The sequence below is a fragment of the Terrapene carolina genome, unplaced genomic scaffold, assembly GCF_002925995.2.
Source record: "Terrapene carolina triunguis isolate 2854851 unplaced genomic scaffold, T_m_triunguis-2.0 Scaffold42, whole genome shotgun sequence".
Taxonomy (NCBI): Eukaryota; Metazoa; Chordata; order Testudines; family Emydidae; genus Terrapene; species Terrapene triunguis.
Genome location: NW_020664393.1, coordinates 30,356,432 through 30,378,145, shown reverse-complemented (window position 1 = coordinate 30,378,145; position 21,714 = coordinate 30,356,432). Strand labels below are relative to the sequence as shown.

Here is a 21,714-nt window from a genome sequence, read left to right as displayed (position 1 = left end):
GAATTAACTCAAGGTGTGACATGAAAGTGCATTAGTTAAAGCACATTAAACCCCTGCATGGATGTTTTCATTCAAAAGAAAAGTGGCCTTAGTTCACTGTAGCTTATATTATTAGAGCATGCACCCAGAGATATCATGTGCTTCAACTAATGTGCTCTCACTTCACATCTTTAGTTAATTTGTCTTAATTTTCCCCCGCAGACATGCCAGAAGGGGCAGAGAAATGCAGCTTTGCAGGGACTTCTACAGTTTCTTTCTCTCAGCCCTGGTCTACACTACAGAGTTAGGTCGATGCAGGCTGTTTATGTTGATCTAACTCTGTAAGCGTCTACAGTAAGGGCTTGGCTACGCTTGCAAGCTAGAGCGCATTAAATCAGCCTTGCTCACCCTAACTTCTGAGGTGTCCAGGCTGGCAAGGCACTTAGAGCGCCTGGACTCTGCAACTGGAGCGCTCCTGGTAATCCACCCCCACAAGAAGCATAAAGCTTGCTGCGCCCCGGCTGAAATGCCTGGGTGTCCGTGTGGCTGACGTGTTGCATTACTGCGCTGTGATTGGCCTCCAGAAACGTCCCATAATCCCCTGAAGTCAAGTGGCCACTCTTCTCACTGTTTTGAACTTGGCTGCAGGCATGCGGATATCCCCTTTCAAAGCTCTATTTCTGACAGCTGGCATGCTTATCTGCTCCGGGACACAAAGCAAACCATTATTGTGGAATGCTGCTGCTGCTGAGGCACGCGTGTGTGCATGTGTGTGTGTGAGGGAGAGGTGGGAGTGGGGGGTCTGTTGCTGTCTGAACTTACTAGACACCATGCTGACACACTCTCTGCCAACCAGAACACACTGTCTCTGCTGCCATGTACACACAACACACTCCCTGTCACACTCCACCCTCCCCCTCATTTGAAAAGCACGCTGCAGCCACTTGCACACTGGGATAGCTACCACAATGCACTGCTCTCTGTGGTGTTGCAGGAGCTGCTAATATGGCCATGCCACTGTGCTTGCAGCTGACAGCGTAAACACATGGCAGCGTTTTCCCTGCTGCAGTCTCCGAAGGCTGGTTTAACTCCCAGCGCTCTACATCTGCAAGTGTAGCCAAGCCCTAAAATGTCACTCTCGCTATGCTGACTTAATAACTCCACCTCCGCGAGAGGCGTAGCACTTAGGTTGACGTAGTAAGATCAACACAGTGTCAGTGTAGACACTTCATTGCTTATATCGATTGTTGTTGGCTTTCAGAAGCCATCCCACAATGCCCCATACTGACAGTTAAATCACGGTGAGGATGTACACGGCCGACACAAGAAGCATAGTGTGGACATTCAAAAGCAATTTAATTTCTGCAATGGCTGTATGTCGACATAATTTAGGTTCACATAATTTTGTAGTATCGACATCCCCTCAGTGCTGACAGGATGAAGAGGGAGTTAATTGAAATCAGCTTTTATTTTTGGTGAATTCAAACAATAGGCAGCTTCTCTAAGGGCTTGTCTACAAGGGGACAGTCAGAAAAGTTAAACCATATTAACTAAAAGTGTGAAATTAAAGTACATGAGTTAGGCTGCTAAGTCTGTGTCTATGCTACAGAGACTTTACCAGCATAGTTGTATCAGCATAGTTATGGTTGCATAACCCCTAGTATAGACACAGCCTACACTGAAGAAACGGGTTTTTCCGTCAGTGTAGGAACACTTCTCCCCGAACAAACTTGCTATGTCATTGCAAGCATTCTTCTATCAACATAGCTGCATCTGCACTGGGGGTTAGGTCAGCATAGCTATGTCGGTCAGGGGGTTGGTTTTTTCATGCCCCTGACCAACGCAGCTATGCTGACCTAACTTTTAAGTGTTGACCTACCCTAAGCTAAGCAAACTAAGGCCATTTTACTTCTGAATGAAAGCATCCACACTGGGGTATAGTGCAGTTTAACTAATGCACTTTACATTCATACCTTTATTTAATTCAGCATAACTTTCCTTAGTGTCCACATGTGCACAAGCCCTATGGGCCTGATACAACTCCCATTGAAATCAATGGGAGTTTTGCCATTGGCTCCAATAGAAGCAGTAGCGAGCCCTAAGAGACAAGTACAAGCAAATGCAGGACAGTTTCTTGGTCTTCAGGCTCCTGGCACGTTCGTAGTGTAGCCCTTGGTCCAGCAAATGTTTGTACTTCTGTTATAAATACAAACAATGGAAATGGAATAAATAGTAATTAGAGATGCTGGGGGAGTAGGGAAGGGGAATTAGATTAATAATATTTTAGTATGAATCCTGGTTTATTCTTCTAGGACGTTTCAAGTTTGACGAATACTGAGGAACAGTGTGGCCGTACCACTTATTTCACCTTGATATTTTTCATGTTGCTTTGCTGGCAGTTGTGCTATGTTTTTTGCTGCCCCAAGCACGACAGGCAGGCGGCTTTCGGCGGTGTGCCTGCGGGCGGTCCGCTGGTCACGCAGATTCGGCGGCATGCCTGCGGGAGGTCCACCAAAGCCGCAGGACCGGCAGACCTCCCGCAGGCATGCCGTCGAAAGCAGCCTGCCTGCCACCCTCACAGCGACCGGCAGGCCGCCCCCCGTGGCTTCCCGCCCCAGGCACTGGTGCCTGGAGCTGCCCCTGGCTGAAAAGTTGCAATTAATTAATGCAGTTTTTGGACAGAAATTTAAGGCAGTACTCTGACCTAAGACTGTTCTATGAGCCTCAGACATGGTTGCTTAATTTTTCAGGTTGCTGTTCATTTTCCTCAAAGAGTAAATCACAAAACCAGTTTATTGATAAAATACTGAAAGAGCTATTTCACCACTAGCTCTCATAATCACTACATGCTTTCTCACTCTTTGCTGATAACACCCTAGGTTCCCAATTAAGCCAAAGAAAGATAATATTTGATTGTGTTGTGTGATCTTTAGCAGATCTTTGTGTAAAGGGGAGGCTTATTTTAAAGAAGTCAAAAATAAATTTCATATAATTATACAAACAAGTGTCTCTGCTTTCAGTTGTTTGAGAAAATAATTGGTCTTTGAGACAGAGAAATGCTTGAAGACTCTGCTAAATAGGTTGCAGCTGAGCATGCTTCTTTGTTCAGTTTGTTGTTTTATATGAAATGATAGGCACAATGTGATGTTAGCCACTGAGTTTGATATATAATGTATATGGATGTTACTGGGAGCATGGCTTCATGGGATATGAGACCACTTGTTGAAAGGAATTAGACTCGTGCTTTATTATTCTTGCTTTAACAGGAAGGAAAATGTCAAAGTAGCAGAAACTCTGGCTGCTAAGATATTAACAATACATTGTACAATCTGTTGTACATTTCACAATAAAGTTAAACTTCTCTATATGTCAATCATGCAACTACAGTGCAGTGTGTTTTAAGTGTTAAGTGGAGTATTTTCATGAGTCTCAAGAGCAAGTTTCAGTTTTTGAACTCCATACTCTTATTTAGTGATCCATTCATTAGTCCCCTTCCTTCTTCTTCATAGCCTTCCTCGCCTTTCACCTCAAAAGTAATGTCAAAGAAAAATCTGCAGGGAAGCAGTGCTGTAGTCCACAATAGACTAGTGTAATTGTCATTGTACAATGCTGTTGAAATGTCTGCTCAGAGAAGGACAGTCCAGCTAAAGAACCTATGGTAACATTTCCAACATGATGGCATTCTACCCGTGTTTGACTGTGCCTTAATAAACTATTAATCCCAGATAAATTATTATTCATGCATTATCTGGAAGGAAGAATGTTCTTGTGATTAGGACACAGGGCTAGAAGTCAGGAAAACTGACTGGTTCTATAGCTATCTGTGCCAAAATCTTCTGTGTCACCTTGAGCAAGTACTTTATTTCCTCATCTGTAAAATGGATCTACAACTACCTACTTATTTCACAGAGTGGCTGACTTAATCAATTACTGTCTGTAAAGCATGCCATTTCCAACCACCTTGGCGGATGATGGTTGATGCTGTACATGTTCCTTTTATGCAGAATGCCCAGCAACTAATCCCGTCATTCCAAAACTAAACTGGTTATGACAGAAAATCATAGAATATCAGGATTAGAAGGGACCTCAGGAGGTCATCTAGTCCAACCCCCTGCTCAAAGCAGGACCAGTCCCCAGACAGATTTTTGCCCCAGATCCCTAAATAGCCCCCTCAAGGATTGAACTCACAAAGCTGGGTTTAGCAGGCCAATGCTCAAACCACTGAGCTATCCCTCCCCCCAAAGGGGGCCTTTGAGGCTCCCAGCAGGTCTCGAGGAGCAAGGAAGTAGCATGGGCTTACCGCCGTCCCTGGGTGGGCTCAAACCACCATCCTTTCAGTTAACAGCTGAACGCGCTGACCCATTGCGCCACAGAGACACGGCTTGAGTGTTAAAGTATAACTAATTTATGCATATTTTGTTTCCATAGCTGGATTTCTTCCTTTCTCTTTTATTTATTATTATGTATTTCTAAAATCTTTGTGAGGTTGTTAGTATGGACTTTTCCTTTTTCCTTGTGAAATGTTACATATGCATACTCTGCTATGGGAGAATTGATTATAGTGACCCTCAGAGCCATGGTGTATAAGAAGGTTACTATAGTGTTATTTTTTAACAGGTATCCTTAATAGTTTTCGGTTTAATCTATTTAAAGCATCACATCATGATAGTTCTTGGCCTCGGAGTTTCATTTTTATAGCACTGCTGAAGCTGATGGCATACTGGCACTGGTCCTGCCTTTTCAGGTCCTTATTCCACCACAGCATTATTATACAATTTTCAGGATATCATTTTGGACACTGAGATGAGCTTTTTGTTGTATTAGAAAAGAAAATTGACCAGTCAAAGTCCAAGGCCAAATTCTACTCCTGCTTACACTCCGTATTTATGAACTCAATGGAGTTACACTAATGTCACTGAAAGCAAAGTTTAACTTGTTCCCACGGCATAATAAGAAAATGCTATCCCATTGATAAAAAGCTTTATAAATAACTGAACAATACTTCTTATAATTACACATTTCAAAATTTCAAGTCTTTCATTCTACACGATGGAATTCAAGCATTCCTGAAGAATACCTTCACACAGCTGGATTTACTTAATCTTTTCAAATTGTCCTCACTGAAATTAAAGAGGCTCACTTGTGGAGACCTATGTAATTGGAGCTTTTAAAATTAAGAGAACTTCTGTGGGAATTTGAAGTACGTGTGAATAGAGTACAACATTAGGTTATTGTGGAATAAATAATCCAGATTTCAGAGGTCAAAGGGGATGGGGAAAGGGTTTTATTGCTATCATCACTAAATTCAACAAAATAATAGGATGAACGATTTGGATTTATTGCTGTAACTAGATATGGTATAGTGTAGGTGTAGATCAATTCAGCATGATCTTACATATCTACTGCTTTTTTTATTTTTCAAATCAAACGAATCGTAAATTTTGAATTAAACATATGGATGCTGTAGTCATGGAAACATGTGTCTTCTGTTCTTTCTATGCTGGGTAGAAAATGTAACTTTAACCAGGGGATCGTAGGGACTGTACTAGCTGTGAGTTGGTTATTACACAGGAAAATATGATCAAGGACTCAAATATAAGCCAGCATTTTTTAATGTTTCATGTTAAAAATAAAATAAGTGGGATAATGTAAGCTGAGGATCCAGAGACTATAAACAGTACAGATAATAATGAGTTCTGATAATATATAACAGTAAATCAGTGTAACTAGTAAGAAAGGGGTAAGAGAAAAGATTATAGATAGATGGACTTAATGGGTATCGTAACTATTGGGGGAAAACCAATAGGGGCAGCTGAGGCATGGCAACATACGAATGAAATTAGATGATCCAGAGTGAGGCTGGGGAAAGGAAATAGAACAAACACAATAGCACTGAAGAAATAAGGGGAAAAAAGAGGAGAAAACTGGAGGAGGAAAGAAGGGTTCCCAAAACCCTTTTCTTGGCCAGAACTGTGGAAAATGGAAGCACAAAGAATAGTTTTTGCTTTAAGTGCGGTTTGTGATCTTCTGCCAGGATTGATTCACTTTCAGTGACAGTGGCTGAGAGAAAGTGACAGTTGAGGCTTATGTGAGGAGATCTACAAGGCAGTGCATTTTCAAGCTACAACATAGCATTAGCCCAGGACTGGTATCACAGGAAACATGAGTGTAAAACAGCACTGGCGGATACATTAACCACTGTCACTTTTACTCCTTACCCTTGCCCCAACAAAAGGAAGTCAGATCATAAAAACTGTGAGCAAAAACAATCCCAGCAAAACAAGACCCTGGTTGAATTAGAAATAAAAACCAGCCACAAATAACAATATATTGTGTGTATATATAATAAAACATAAATTTTACTTTTCTCAAATGCCAAGCTACCCAGCATTTTCTGCATAGCTTTCCCTCTGCTTCATCCCTAACACATCAAAAGAAAGCACCAAATTAAACTGAACTTCTTAAGAGGAAGCATCTGACAGATTTAGTTAAAAGCCTCTTCATAGAAGAATCCTAGTTAACCCCTTCCTTATTGTCTCATTTCCCTGCAGTAGTACTCTGAGGAATGTCCACTCAGATTAATGGAATGTGAGAATATGCTGATCCATGTACCATGAGCTGATGGCATTTGTTGGATATACAATAAATGGTTATAACAACGAGGAGTCCTTGTGGCACCTTAGAGACTAACAAATTTATTTGGGCATAAGCTTTTGTGGGCTAAAACCCATGTCATCAGATGCATGGAGTGAAAAATACAGTAAGCAGGTATAAATATTACAGCACATGAAAAGATGGGAGTTGCCTTACCAAGTGGGGGGTCAGTGCTAATGAGGCCAGTTCAATTAAGATGGAGGTGGCCTATTCTCAACAGTTGACAAGAAGGGGTGAATACCAAGGGAGGGGAAATTACTTTTGTAGTGCTAACAAGGCCAATACAATCAAGGTGGACGTCGCCCATTTCCAACAGTTGACAAGAAGATGTGAGTATCAGCAAAGGGAAAATTACTTTTTGTAGTGACCCATCCACTCCCAGTCTTTATTCAGGCCTAATTTGATGGTGTCAAGTTTGCAAATTAATTCCAGTTCTGCAGTTTCTAGCTGAAGTCTGTTTTTGAAGGTTTTTTTGGTTGAAGAATTGCCACTTTTAAGTGTGGTTATGTAATCTATCTGTGAAGTGGTTAGGACTGGTTCTCCATTTTGAGCAGTATGAATAATTGTCCTCTGAATAACGGATATTCAGGTGTTTCTCTGAGTGATATAAAGGAAAAGCATTTGTGTGCTATTTTAGTTTTATTGTTATCAAACTGTTGCTTGATTTTCATTCCCTTCCACCACCATCACCCCCGGTCTTATATAAACAAACATGGCTCCATTTGCCTTACCCAGGTGTCTGTGCCCAGACTGAACCCAATATTTAGCACTTGCTTGCTTCTCTGAAACAACTCTTTTATTCCTCGTCTGGCACTGTCTCTCTTGCCTTAAGGAGATGATCTAGATGCACAGGATAATCTAGTGGGCAGGACCACAAGGCTGGTTTCACAAACGAGCATGGAGCCAGGGGCATCAGGAGGGCTTCCGCTTACTGCCATTTTTAGTGAGCTAGTGTGGGTACATCTACACAAGCTACAGATCACATCTGTGGCTGAAGTGTAGACATAGCCTTATTCTGTGTGTAGTCTTATTCTCATTTTTTATTTGGCTGAAGCTATTTGAGGACTCTGAATGCAATTCTCAAATAGTTTTGGTTGCCCAAAACTGAATATTTCAGTGAAATTACTGTTCAGCCAAAAAATTTCAGCTCTGTTCCATATTTCATTTATGGCAACAACGTTTGATCCCAAGTTTGTTTTTCCATAAAGATTATGCACTAGTTCAACGTTACTTCTCTGGCAGTTTTGCTGATGGCTTCTGTGTTTTAAAAGTATTGCTTAAGCATTTTCCCCCTTGATTTTGGCAGTTTACAGTCCTGCTGTCATTCTTCACTGCAGTGAGCAAATATGTAAGTGTTCTAATTGCCTAATTGAAACCAGCAAAAGATAGGATAAGTTATAGAGAATAAAATGTAACAGTAAGCTGAAGTTTAGAGCCTCATGAATTATTGTGGGTAATTTCTATTATTAGAAGTTTAATACACTTGCCAACATTCTAATTAGAGATTGGCTGGAGGAGTTTAGAAAGTCTGGTAGTTCTAAAATTGAGGGCTCAAGACTGAGATGGGTTCTTACTCAGTGGTTGGTGTCATGATCCTGCAGTTCTTGAACCTCGGTCTGCAGGGTTCCCAGTTGACTGTAACCACCCTGCTCCTACCCAGTGACTTGCTACTAACGAACTAAGTAGGAGAGACCGTGAAACCTGAAGTTATATCACGGAGGGCTTCCGTAGGCCTGATTGGAGGAACACCATGAGCTATGATTGGTCAGGGTTTCTTAAAGAGAGGCACAGGAAGTTGTCCACACAACAAGGCTCTACCTGGCTGCTATGTTGGACCCTTCCTTCTTGCCTGACTCCTGGTTCCTGCTTTCCTAACACTTGCTCCTGGTATCAGACTCCAACTCAGACCCTTGGCTCAACTCTGAACCTTGGTTCCAGCCAGCCACCTACATCGCAGCCCTGACAGTTTGGTATTTTAAAACAATTCAAGGGACTATGTCCTGGAGGAGTATTGGCTTGGTAAAAGTTTCTCCTTATTTCAGAATCTAATTTTGCTAATCTTTAGGCTTGTCCACACTATGGAAGTTTACTGGGGGGTGCGGGGAGGGGAAACTCCTACAGGTTGTAACACCAGTTCAGTAGACCCGAGGATATCATTACTGTAGATAAGACTCCTTTAGATAGATCCAGTGACTCAATTTAGACTAGTTTTCAGCAGGTTTAACTGGAACAGTAAGTAAAATTGGATCCATTTGCCAGAGCCTGGTCTACAATAGTGGATATCTCAGTTTCAGAGGTACCAGACTTTTCTGGAAGTACTTTAGGTAGGGATCCATCCTCCTCAGCTAGGTCTTGATCATAGCACTATGGTCTGAACCCAGCAAAGCACCTAGCCACAGGCATACCTTTAGGCATGGCGATAGTCCCATGAAGATGAATGAGTCCTCAGCACATCACAAGATTGAATTCCTAAGCACTAACTAAAATGCTAGGAGTAGTGGCTTGGGTTTGGTGGGGTATTTTTTTTTTTTGGAGGGGGGGGGTTGTTTTGTTTTTTCTTTTCTCATGGTAAGTGTCTCCAGTGTAGAGAAGACTATAGAGAGTGGGAACCAATTTCTGAAATAAAGAAAAACCTCACTGAACCAAAATTCCACCAGGCTATGTTCACACGAGTTGTTTGACCATGCCCAGCCCATTGTGACTTGAATCTTCAGTGACATCCCAACACTCCTGGAAACAGTTTCATTTTATCTCTGGTTGAACAGAGTGGTAATAATGCAGCAGGGGTATCTGTAGAAAAAGAATGTAGATACTCATATATCCTTGAAATGCTTGCTATTCACCGTTGGTGGTTGGGGGAGGGCAGATTGCAGAGTAAAAACAGAAAAAAAAAACTTTAAAAACACAAAAATGTTGTTTCTGTGGAAGAGGAGTTGCTCCGTTTGCTTACCTGTGTGCCTTTAAATGAAATTGGACATTGTGTCCTGTGTACACAACAAATAGCACAGAACAGCAGTGATTGCAGTACTGCCTCTATGAATGGGCAGTGGCTTTTCATTTCATACATCATTAGTCATGTCCTGTGATCGTGGATCCACAGAATCAGGAGCACATGACTGTCCTCAGTGCAATGTAAAGAAGAAGAAACATTAATCAAAGCTTGAGCCTATGTATACTGATCAGGGTGTCAGTATCTCTCCGTTATTTATGTAGGACCCTACCTAACGGTTTTGCTATAAGTAATACTACCTATGTGTCTCTATCATGGACAGTAACAATGCACATCTTGGAGGGGGCTACAGAAAGTGAGAGTGATTAGGAGTATGGGAGTAAAGTCATAATGGAAACTCTGGCAGCAGAAAGGAGGCAGACCATTAATGGAGTGAGTGCATATGGACTCCTCTCTTCATCTCAATAACAGTTGTGACCAAATGTGGGCTAGTACTGGCTCACAGGCAAATACAGAATAGAACATCTGTATACCAGATACTTGCGTGTCTGTGTTCTATTGCTGATCCAAATGAAGTAAATTCCACATACCAATTACTTTGGACTATTGGGGAAGAGTCCATGAGAGAGAAACCAACTCTATATTCCCCAGCATAACTGGAAAACTTTTGCTCACAGATAGTAGGTACAAATGGAAACATTAAACACCTGCTATGCTTCCCATGGCATTGAAAGCACTCACTATTTGTTTCCTTTGTGATAATTAGAATCTTAATCTATTAGGAGAGCACCTTAGTTCCACTCACTCTAGACTTAAGTTACTAGAAACCTGCTGTCAAAGATCTGCATCCCATATTATCCTCACACTGTTCAATGTGTTCAATATAAATCTTTTCTTTCAATTTTCTTCAGCTATTGTCTATGGGACATTTTTCATTTGCATGATGTGGCTATTATTAGTGTTAACACCATTCCTAGAGCCCCGAATAAGACAATGATCCTGAACACATACTTGGTCCATCCTCTGCCATTTTTCCAGCCATTTCTCTGTGTAGTGAACACTCACATTTTGGTTTTTCTGACTCCAGTCAGGCATGATTATCAAACTTCATGCAGGAATCTTGATTGTTTCAAGACAGGTAGTGACTGCCAGTCACTATTTTTAATTTCATTTTTAGACATGGGAGCTTTGAAGGGTAACCCAACCTTGACTGCTTTCTATAGCACACAAGGCCAAAATATTTAAAGTGCAGCTTGTTGCCTGATGGAAAAAAAATTCAAAAACGTTCCATTTAGAAACAATTCTGGCTCTACATCATGCATTTTCCATTTTTATCCTCTTGGGTTGTTATTTTTTTCCCTTCTCTTCTTTCCGTGGAGATAGATTTTCTTTAAGAGTTTATTTGCTTCTAGTTCTAATTCCTCACTTGAATTCAAAGTCCTTTCAGTAATAAAATTTTCACTGCAACCAACTACAGTGTTACAGAAAATCGTGCCTAGTTTAATAACAGATAAGAATAAACAGCTAAAGCAAAGCATAAAACAAAGAGCCTATATCATTAGCAATGAAAAATTCAGGAAGAAGAAACAAGACCAATTGATATGTAAGAGCATTATGGCTAGATCATCACTGCTGCGATCGATGCAGCGGTGTTGATTTAGTGCGTCTGGTGAAGACCCGCTAAGTCTATGGCAGAGCGCTCTCCTGTCGACTTCTGTACCCCAGCTCCCCGAGAAGAATAAGGTAAGTTGGCAGGAGAGCATCTCCCATCAACACAGTATGGTGTAGACAACGCTGTAAGTCAACCTAAGTTACATCGACTTCAGTTACATAACTTACGTAACTGAAGTAGTGTAACTTAGGTTGACTTACAGCTGTAGTGTAAGCACTGACTCCGTGGGTGCTTTGGGGCTGGAGCACCCATGGGGAAAAATTTGTGGGTGCTCTGCACCCACCGGCAGCCAAGCTCTCCTCACCCCCCATCCCACCTCCTCCTCCCCCCTGAGCATGCCGCATCCCTGCTCCTCCGCCTACCTCCCAGCATTTCCTGCCTGGCCGCTGCCAAACAGCTGTTTGGCAGCATTAGCACGCTCGGGGGGGGGAAGGAGAGGAGCGGGAACGTGGCGTGCTCAGGGGAGGAGGCTGGGAAAAGGCAGGACCGGGGCGGGGATTTGGGGAAGAAGTTGGAGTAGAGGCAGAGAGGGGGTGGAGTTGGGCCGGGGACTTTGAGGAAGGGGTTGGAATGGGGGGCGGGGAAGGGGCAGGGACTCATGGAAGGGGTGGAGTGGGGGCGGGGCCAGGGCAAAGAGGGGGGTCAAGCACCCACTGTAAAGTGGGGAAGTCGGCGCCTATGTGTAAACCAGCCCTAAGTGTAGTATTCATCTGCATCAGATATTATTTTATCCATCTGCATTCCTCAGTAGTGTAGTTCTGTTATTTTTTTGTTATTCTTAAGTGACTCTCAAATTCCTTCTTAGTACCCAGAAAAGAAGATAACATCTTGTCTTCCTTTAGTACAGTGGATACACAATTCCACTGTTTTGGAACATAGGGCTGGCTTGAAAAGATTAACTAATTTTATTACACCAAGAAAACTATTGGTTTATGCATATCTGAACCACAGTAAAGAGTAACAAATGTTTAAATTGTTTATAAAAAGAATTAGTCCAGCAGTGTGCAAGCTGGCTCACTTTAAATCATGAGGAAAAATCTTTTAATGAGAAGTTATGGTGGTGTTGGGGGTCTGTGACATTCAGGAGGTCAGAATAGATGATCTGGTGGTATCTTCTTGCCTTAAACTCTATGGGCTGATCTACAATGAAAAGTTACATTGGCACAGCTACATCTCTCAGGGTTGTGAAGAATCCAACCTGGAGATGTAGTTAAGCTGACCTAACTACCAGTGTAGACAGCACTAGGTCAACAGAAGAATTCTTCTGTCAACCTAGCTACTGCCTGTCAGGAGGTGAAATAACTACAGTGATGGGAGAACCCCTCCATTGAAGTGCTACAGCAGCACAGCTGCACTTGTACCACTGTAACGTTTTTAAGTGTAGACATAGTCTATGATTATGAACTATGCCCATAATACAGGTTTGGAAAGCATGATTAATGATCCTTTCAATTGACTCATTTAAATTACATTAATAAAAATAATCTTGCTTAAGGATCAGCTGATACCAACAATGCAGCTACTAACCACAATAAATTCATTGGATCACATTCTGAATGCATCTCTCAACTCTGTTGTCAGTCCTGTCCATTTATATGTGCAGCATAATGGGGCATGGGTAGAGGGGGTCACAAAAAGGTTGTTGTTATCCCAAAAATGCTGCCTGGACATGTTGTATCCCAGGGGCTTTCTCATCAACTGTAGTGGTTAATTTTTTTTGGAGAAATATTAACAAACTGCTTCAGAGTTTAAATTTTTAAAAAAAAAAACCCTCTAGCATAAGAAATAAAAGCTCTAGAAAGAGTTGAGCACTGGGACTCATGCCAGGTGAGAGAATTTTATGGCTGCTTTACTATGTTGTGAACCTCTGCTAACTACATTGGGAAAATGCTAAACATCTTAAAAACTAAGCATTCTTGCTGTAGTAACGTGTCAGAAATCTCTGGCCAGAATCCCACTGAGATTCTCACGCACTGCTGCTATGACAAATGAGTTTAAGGAAAGTTTCTACAAAGTCTGTCTTCTTCACATCTTGCTTTTGCAAGCTAATTTTGGTTATATTTGCATTTTGGATTACATGGCCTGGTCTCAACCCCCACCCAATTGCCTCTCATATATATTTCTATATAAAATATAGGGTTATGAGAGCTGAATTTACCTATGCCCTAGAATATTATGGGTTCAAAAGTTTGACTGAAATTCAAGCATTATTGAATTTGCATCCTACTTAGGAGAGGCTGTGCAAAAAGAAGCAGAGAAGGGGGAGAAGGAATTTCTAATAAAAAATACAGTCACAAAACTCTTGCATGCATCAGACTTATATATACAGAATCCAGATGCACATATGCATAATTACTTATGTACATACATTAATATGTCCAATGCCCAATAGTTGACTTGCCAGCATGCACATCATATTTGTATAGAGGCTACCCTTTTTTGCCAGTTTAACTTTTGAAGGGTGGTAGCACAGGACCCCCTTAAGATGAAAGGGGCTTATTTGAGTAAAAATAGTCAAATTACTGTTCTTTACAAGTTTTGTAAAGGAACATGCATCCTAGGCTGACTCTTATCTATAGAAGATCCATGGGAACTATTTTTGTACATGTATCTTGAAGTACATGAGTTTACTTTGTTGATCCTGCATCATGCTAAAGTGTAGACATATGATCTAAGGTACTATGGTAATTGAGGCTATTTAAATATCTGATGAGCACCTCACAGTCTTTTGTGATATATTTATCCTCACAGTATCCATATGCAGTAATTACGCCCATTTTAAGACAGGGCAGCAAGACCTAGTGGTCAGAGCCAGAATCCACAGTCAGGAGTTGAGAGTCAGCTGGGTCCGGATACTGGGAGATCTATTTAATCTATTTATTACTGACCTCGGAACCGAATGTAGGAGTGGGCTGATAAAGTTTGCAGATAAAGTTTGCAGATGACACAAAGTTGGGAGGTATTGCCAATTCGGAGAAGGATCGGGATATCCTGCAGGGAGACTTGGATGACCTTGTAAATTGGAGTAATAGTAATAGGATGAAATTTAATAGTGAGAAGTGTAAGGTGATGCATTTAGGGATGACTAACAAGAATTTTAGTTATAAGCTGGGGACGCATCGGTTGGAAGTAACGGAGGAGGAGAAGGACCTCGGAGTCCTGGTTGACCGCAGGATGACTATGAGTCGGCAATGTGACGTGGCCGTTAAAAAAGCTAATGCGATCTTGGGATGTATTAGGCGAGGTATTTCTAGTAGGGACAAGGAGGTGCTGCTTCCGTTATACAAGGCACTAGTGAGACCTCATTTGGAGTACTGTGTGCAGTTCTGGTCTCCTATGTTTAAAAAGGATGAACTCAAACTGGAACGGGTACAGAGAAGGGCCACTAGGATGATCCGAGGAATGGAAAACCTTTCATATGAAAGGAGACTCAAGGAGCTCGGTTTGTTTAGCCTAACCAAAAGAAGGCTGAGGGGGGATATGATTGCTCTCTTTAAATATATCAGAGGGATAAATACCAGGGAGGGAGAGGAATTATTTCAGCTCAGTACTAATGTGGACACGAGAACAAATGGATATAAACTGGCCGTGAGGAAATTTAGGCTTGAAATTAGACGAAGGTTTCTAACCGTCAGAGGGGTGAAATTTTGGAACAGCCTTCCGAGGGAAACGGTGGGGGCGAAAGACCTCTCTGGCTTCAAGATTAGGCTAGATAAGTTTATGGAGGGAATGGTTTGATGGGATAACGTGATTTTAGTCAATTAGACAATAACGTGCCATCGCTGGTAAAATGAGGGTCCGGCTGGAGAATCTTGCCTGTATGCTCGGGGTTCTACTGATCGCCATATTTGGGGTCGGGAAGGAATTTTCCTCCAGGGTAGATTGGCAGAGGCCCTGGAGGTTTTTCGCCTTCCTCCGCAGCATGGGGCAGGGGTCGCAAGCTGGAGGATTCTCTGCGACTTGAAGTCTTTAAATCACGATCTGGAGACTTCAGCTGAGTTAAGGGAAAGTGAGTGGGTCAGCTTTTGTGGCCTGCATCATGCGAGAGGTCAGACTAGATGACCATAATGGTCCCTTCTGACCTTAAAGTCTATGAGTCTATCAGAACCACGAGTCGCTAACCAGTGTCAGGCTGGGTCAGGATACCAGGGATCAGAGGCAGGAGACAAACTGGAGATCAGAACTGCAAATCAGAGGTCAGGAGCCAAGCTGAGACAAGTCAGGTTGGGATGCCGAAGTCAAGCTGGGGGAGTGGGAGAAGGGTGGATCCCAGTTGTTCGGACAGCTTCCTGTTCCTGTTGCTGGCTTACGTAAGGCCAGCGGGCCAATCAGTTGCTCTGGGACTCTGCCAATAGGATGTCAAACTGGGGCTGGGCTTCATGAGTCCTGGGTCAGCAGGTGTCAGCAGGCCGCCAAATGGAGAGTTGTAGCATGGCTGCTCCTGTGGACCGGGTTCGAGGCCTGTAGGTCAATAAGTCAGTAAAATAAAAGAGCTAGGTAAGATAAGAGGGGGAACACCTAGGAAACCATTTATTAAGAACAAATTAATAAGAACAATGGACAAGAGCAGTTGGGATCGTAAAGATGAAGTAAAGAGTAAAGTTAGTGGACAGCACATGGATAGAGCATGCTGTACAGGGATTGGTTCCTGCAAACTAATCAAGCCAATCCCAAAACATGGAATGCAATGTATAGCGAATGTAATGGGATGTGTAAATGTATATAAAGGAAGGGGGGTTCTGTGTAGCTTTGGATGTGTGGTATGTCCTGTATCCACCACCTACACTTGAGCCTGATCAACTCAAGTGTAGTTTGATTGTATGCCAATAAAAAAACCTCATTGATGAGTTCGCTGTTGAGCTGAGTGAGGCCTCAAAAAACTAGTTCCGAGTTCCCAGACCTTTTATTTCAGTCACCTAAAACCCTGTTTTCTTCCAGAGGTGATTCGATTTTTTTTTAAGTATTTGGATAATAAACTTAAATTTCAAAGCCTGCTATAATATGAAGGGCCAGATGATTGGCTTAACATAAGAACACAAGAACGGCCATACTGGGTCAGACCAAAGGTCCATCCAGCCTAGTATCCTGTCTACCGACAGTGGCCAGTGCCAGGTGCCCAAGAAGGAGTGAACCTAACAGGTAATCATCAAGTGATCTCTCTCCTATCATCCATCTCCACCCTCTGACAAACAGAGGCTAGGGACACCATTCCTTACCCATCCTGGCTAATAGCCGTTAATGGACTTAACTTCCATGAATTTATCTAGTTCTCTTTTAAACCCTGTTATAGTCCTAGCCTTCACAGTCTCCTCAGGCAAGGAGTTCCACCGGTTGACTGTGCGCTGTGTGAAGAAGAACTTCCTTTTATTTGTTTTAAAACTGCTGCCCATTACTTTCATTTGGTGGCCTCTAGTTCTTATATTATGGGAACAAGTAAATAACTTTTCCTTATTCACTTTCTCCACACCACTCATGATTTTATATATCTCTATCATATCCCGCCTTAGTCTCCTCTTTTCCAAGCTGAAAAGTCCTAGCCTCTTTAATCTCTTCTCATATGGGACCCATTCCAAACACCTAATCATTTTAGTTGCCCTCCTCTGAACCTTTTCTAATGCCAGTATATCTTTTTTGAGATGAGGGGACCACATCTGTATGCAGTATTCAAGATGTGGGCATATTTATATAAGGGTAATAAGATATTCTCCATCTTATTCTCTATCCCTTTTTTAATTATTCCTAACATCCTGTTTGCTTTTTTGACTGACGGTGCACACTGCATGGACGTCTTCAGAGAACTATCTACGATGACTCCAAGATCTCTTTCCTGATGAGTTGTAGCTAAATTAGCCCCCATCATGTTGTATGTATAGTTGGGGTTATTTTTTTCAATGTGCATTATTTTACATTTATCCACATTAAATTTCACTTGCCATTTTGTTGCCCATTCACTTAGTTTTGTGAGATCTTTTGGAAGTTCTTCACAGTCTGCTTTGGTCTTAACTATCTTGAGCAGTTTAGTATCATCTGCAAACTTTGCCACCTCACTGTTTACCCCTTTCTCCAGATCATTTATGAATAAGTTGAATAGGATTGGTCCTAGGACTGACCCTTGAGTAACACCACTAGTTACCCCTCTTGAATAAATTGGCATGGCCCCATTTTACATGAGTTGAGTATCTTGCCTCAAATCCTTCAAGAGCATCCTGAAAAGAAAAATAAGATCCAATGAGTGTCTCCGATTGGGTGAAATTCACTTCAACATAAAATCCAAATAACCTTTACTCACACTGAGTAGCCGCATGGGTCCTTGCTATCTTGGGCTACTCCTGCTGCAGCAGCATCAGACCTCCCCTCCTCTGGAAAAGGATACCTCTATCCAGTTTCTGCCCTTTCACCCACAAAAAAGCCATGGATTATTCATTCACTGATGAATTCAAACCAGGTGGGGTTTTTTTATTCAGGGCAGGTACATTTAAACACGATTGCAAAAGGGAGTGCTGCAGAGCAATTTGACTTTATAACATTCAAATGAACGAAGTGGTGATAACTCCAACTCGTCTACTAGGAGAAATTCAAGCTTTTCAGTCTTGATTACCGTGGGAGAAACAGCATGTCATAGTGAAAGGAAAATTGTTCAATAAAAATCAAGCACCTTAGGCAGAACCTTCTCTGCATTGAAGAAACTGTAATAGGTTCCAAGAAACCTGAGCTCCAATTTTTGAACTTTGCATTTTAATAATGCTTGGCTTTCTACATTTATGCAAAAATAAACAGAGCATTAAAGGACATGTTCACTGTTCTCTAAACAGTAAATGCTGAACTTTTAAGCTGCTTTTTGATGTCATTGATAATATGCAGTTAATCACTTTAGTGAAGACATGTGGCCAACATATGGGAAACAGGTGCCAAATGGTAGTTGAAATAAAGTTAGATGGTCTAATTTAAGTGTAACCTAATAGGCCATGTGTGTTTCTACATGGTAATACACATACTGCTTATGTTAATTGCTTTTTAAGGTAATGAGTGTGCCATTTAAATGATGTACAGAAATTCAGGTTTTGTGCTTCTATTCAGTTCAATTAGAAGTTGGGCAGATGTTCCCAGCAACTGCATAAACGATTGAATACATTTAAGTGAGTGAGTAAATCAGCTATTTGCTTGTTTAAAATCATATCTGCTTGTTTCAAGCTGTAATATACTGTGCCTTAATAAAATCAAACTTTATGCATCTGATGATGGTAATTGGATCAAAGGTACATTTTTAATAGCTGTTTATTGATCATTATTGGCTGGGTCATGGAGTCAATGACCTGACATTTGATTACTGACCTCTTTTCATTTGAGTATACTGGGTAATAATTGATTCTAGTTTATTCCCTTCTAGTGAAATTGATCTCTGCTTTTACATGGTCAAAGGTGGAATTGGCCCTAGTGCAAAAACATCTAGAATATATCTGTCCTGTTACTTTGTGTTCCCAGTGATGAAAAATCATGTACGGTTTTAGTTATCACTTTTCCTATAGCTTAAGAAAGTTCTGTGGTGTTAATACAAGGTTAAGAAAATGGAATGAATCAATCAGAACAGTAGAGACACTGCAATTATATTGCATCTTCCCATTTTGATGTTCTTTGGAACTAAAAGAGCTTATCTAGCTATATACTTATATGATCATCATAGTGCCCAAGTGCCACTAATGAGTTTATCCTCATATTATCCCCATTTTACAGATTAAGAATTTAGTCATGGAAAGTGATTTATCCCCAGGTGACACAGGAAGTTTGTGACAGTCAGAAGGTGAACTCGGATCACCAGCGTTGCAATCCAGTTATTTTAACAACAAAGCCATCCTTTCTTTTCTCTGAGATTATAAAAAGAAGTACATAAATTTGTGATGGCGTGAGGGACATCAACTAGAAACTAAAAGAGGTGACAATTGTTCAGTTAAACAGCCTTGCTAGCAGCAGGAAGGTAAAAATGTAAAATTATTTTGTAAATTTAGTACTGACTGTTGCAGTTAAAGTTGCTCAATTGTTTCTATTCCACACCTTGTTTTCATGTTGTCACATTGTGGGGTGCAGCCAGACCAGTGAGGGGTTGTGTCACCGCCTGCCTGCCATGTGGGGTGCTTCATAATGCTTTGCTGTTGTAGCTCCCTACCTGGGCCACTCACAAACAGCCAAACAGCATGCAGATCACACACTGAGTGTCTGTGTATAGCTAGTATCAGAGGGGTAGCCATGTTAGTCTGGATCTGTAAAAAGCAACAGTGAGTCCTGTGGCACCTTTAAGACTAACAGATGTATTGGAGCATAAGCTTTCGTGGGTGAATACCCACTTCGTCAGACGCTTATACTCCAATACATCTGTTAGCCTTAAAGGTGCCACAGGACGCTGTTGCTTTGTGTATAGCTAGAGCCTAGTCTAGCAACTCTGATCCCAGCAGTCTGTCAGCAACACACCAGCCACACACTGACTTCCGGCAGCTGTGGTTACCAGTGTCGTACTCCATGGAGACTCCTGGCTCCAATTGTCTGGGTTCCCTAAGGAGGTCCAGATCACTTTCTTTGACAACCAAAAGCTCTTTAGTGACAAGACAAACGAATCCCTCCACTCCCTCAAGGATTCCCATGCCACTCTGCAGTCTGTTGGCATGTATACCCCGACCCGCAAGCAGCAGAGGTCGTCCTTTCACCACACTACATCCCCTACCAACCCTATTTCCAAAGACAACAGGAGCTGTCCTGGCGTCAGTACACTCAGCGATGCTGTTACTCCGCCGCTACCACTTCCATCCCATTGATCCTCCTGCCATGTCAATCAAAACAGCCATTTTGACTCCCCCATTGAGACCCGTGAACCTCCTCCTACCCTTCCCACAGTGCCCCATGTCATCTTTGGGGGCTGTCTTGCCCTGTTCACCCACAATTCAGGAAAGATCACCACAGACCACTGGACACTGGACATCATTCACCAGGAGTACTCTATAGAATTCCTCTTGTTTCCCCCTTGTCACCCACCCCATGGTGGCCATGGAAATCCCTTTCATTGAGATCTCTTTTGAGAAGAAGCAGACACCCTTTTCCAGAAGGGTGCCAGAGAGTGTGTCCTCCTCTGTTATCAGGGCTGCGGCTTTTATTCCCTGTATTTCCTTATTCTGAAAAAGGGAGGCAGTCACCCCCACATTCTGGACCTCCAATTACCCAACAGGTTCACATGAAAATTCAAGTTCCAGATGGTCATGCTCCCCTCATTATCCTTTCCCTCCCCCACAGAGCCTGGTTTGCAGCTCTCGATATGAAAGATGCATATTTCCACATCAACATTGGAAATTTCTCCGTTTTACGATTGGTCATTCCCATTATCAGTTCCATGTCCTCCTTCAGTATCGCCACCGCTCTCCACTTATTCAAAAAAGTATTCACCCTCGTCACAGCTCACATGCAATGCCTCGGCCTTTCCATGTTTCCCTATCTGGATTACTGGCTCCTTGATGTGTTGTCACTCAACCAGCTCCTTTCAGTTATCCAGACCCTTCACAATCTCCTCGCCAACCTGGGAATTTGTGTCAGAGGACAAGTCAGTACTTGTCCCTACCCAGCAGATCATCTTTATTGGTGTGCACCTGTACTTTCTCGCAAACTGAGCTTTCCTCCCAGCAGACCAGCTTGCCACCCTCACCTCTCTCATCACAATGTTACTTCACAAACTGCACAACTGTATCCACCGATGTCTTTCCCTCCTTGGCCACATGGTGGCTTGCACCTCCGTAACACCCTATGTCCACCTCCATATGCACTGCCTTCAACTGTGGCTCAGGTCGATCTACAGCCACAGACAGACTGCTTGGACAAGTCTGTCCTGCTCCCCCGGTTTGTCCTAGCCTCCATCACGTGGTGGACCAACCCATCCAAAGCTTTGGTCAGCACCCCTTTTACGCCTCCCACACCATTCTCACTACAGATGCCTTCCTCACTGGTTGAGGCACCCACCTGGATGGTCACACTGCCCAGGGCTTCTGGACACAGAGAGAGGCTAGGATGCACATCAGTATCCTGGGATTGTGAGCTGCCTGTCTTGCCTGTGAGGTGTTCCTCCCCCTCATAAAATCACATCACATTCCACTGCTATCTGACAACATAATGGCAGTTGTATATATCAATAAGCAAGGCAGCGCCGGGTCGCCCTCTCTATGTACGGAGGCTGTCCAACTCTGGATCTGGTGCATCAAGCATGATGTCATGCTACAGGCCACGTATCTTCTTGGTGCCAGCAACTCCCTAGCGAACACGCTCAGCAGGTCCTTCTATGCAATCCACGAGTGGGAATTACACAATCCCACACTACACTTCATTTTCCGCTGGTGAGGCACCCCACGCTGGTAGCTCTTTGAGACCAGTGAGAACCACAAACTCCCCCTCTTCTGTTCCAGATGCGCTTTGGAGATGGACGGTCTTA

At 42.5% G+C, this 21,714-nt stretch overlaps 1 protein-coding gene and 1 non-coding gene across 2 annotated transcripts in view; one reads left to right on the top strand and one right to left on the bottom strand.

Annotated features, from left to right (window-relative positions):
* The window catches only part of KCNQ5 (potassium voltage-gated channel subfamily Q member 5), a 525,002-nt gene that overhangs the window by 300,746 nt on the left and 202,542 nt on the right, over positions 1-21,714 (top strand).
* TRNAN-GUU lies at positions 4,283-4,356 on the bottom strand. Its single transcript has one exon. It is a non-coding gene; the product is annotated as a tRNA-Asn (tRNA).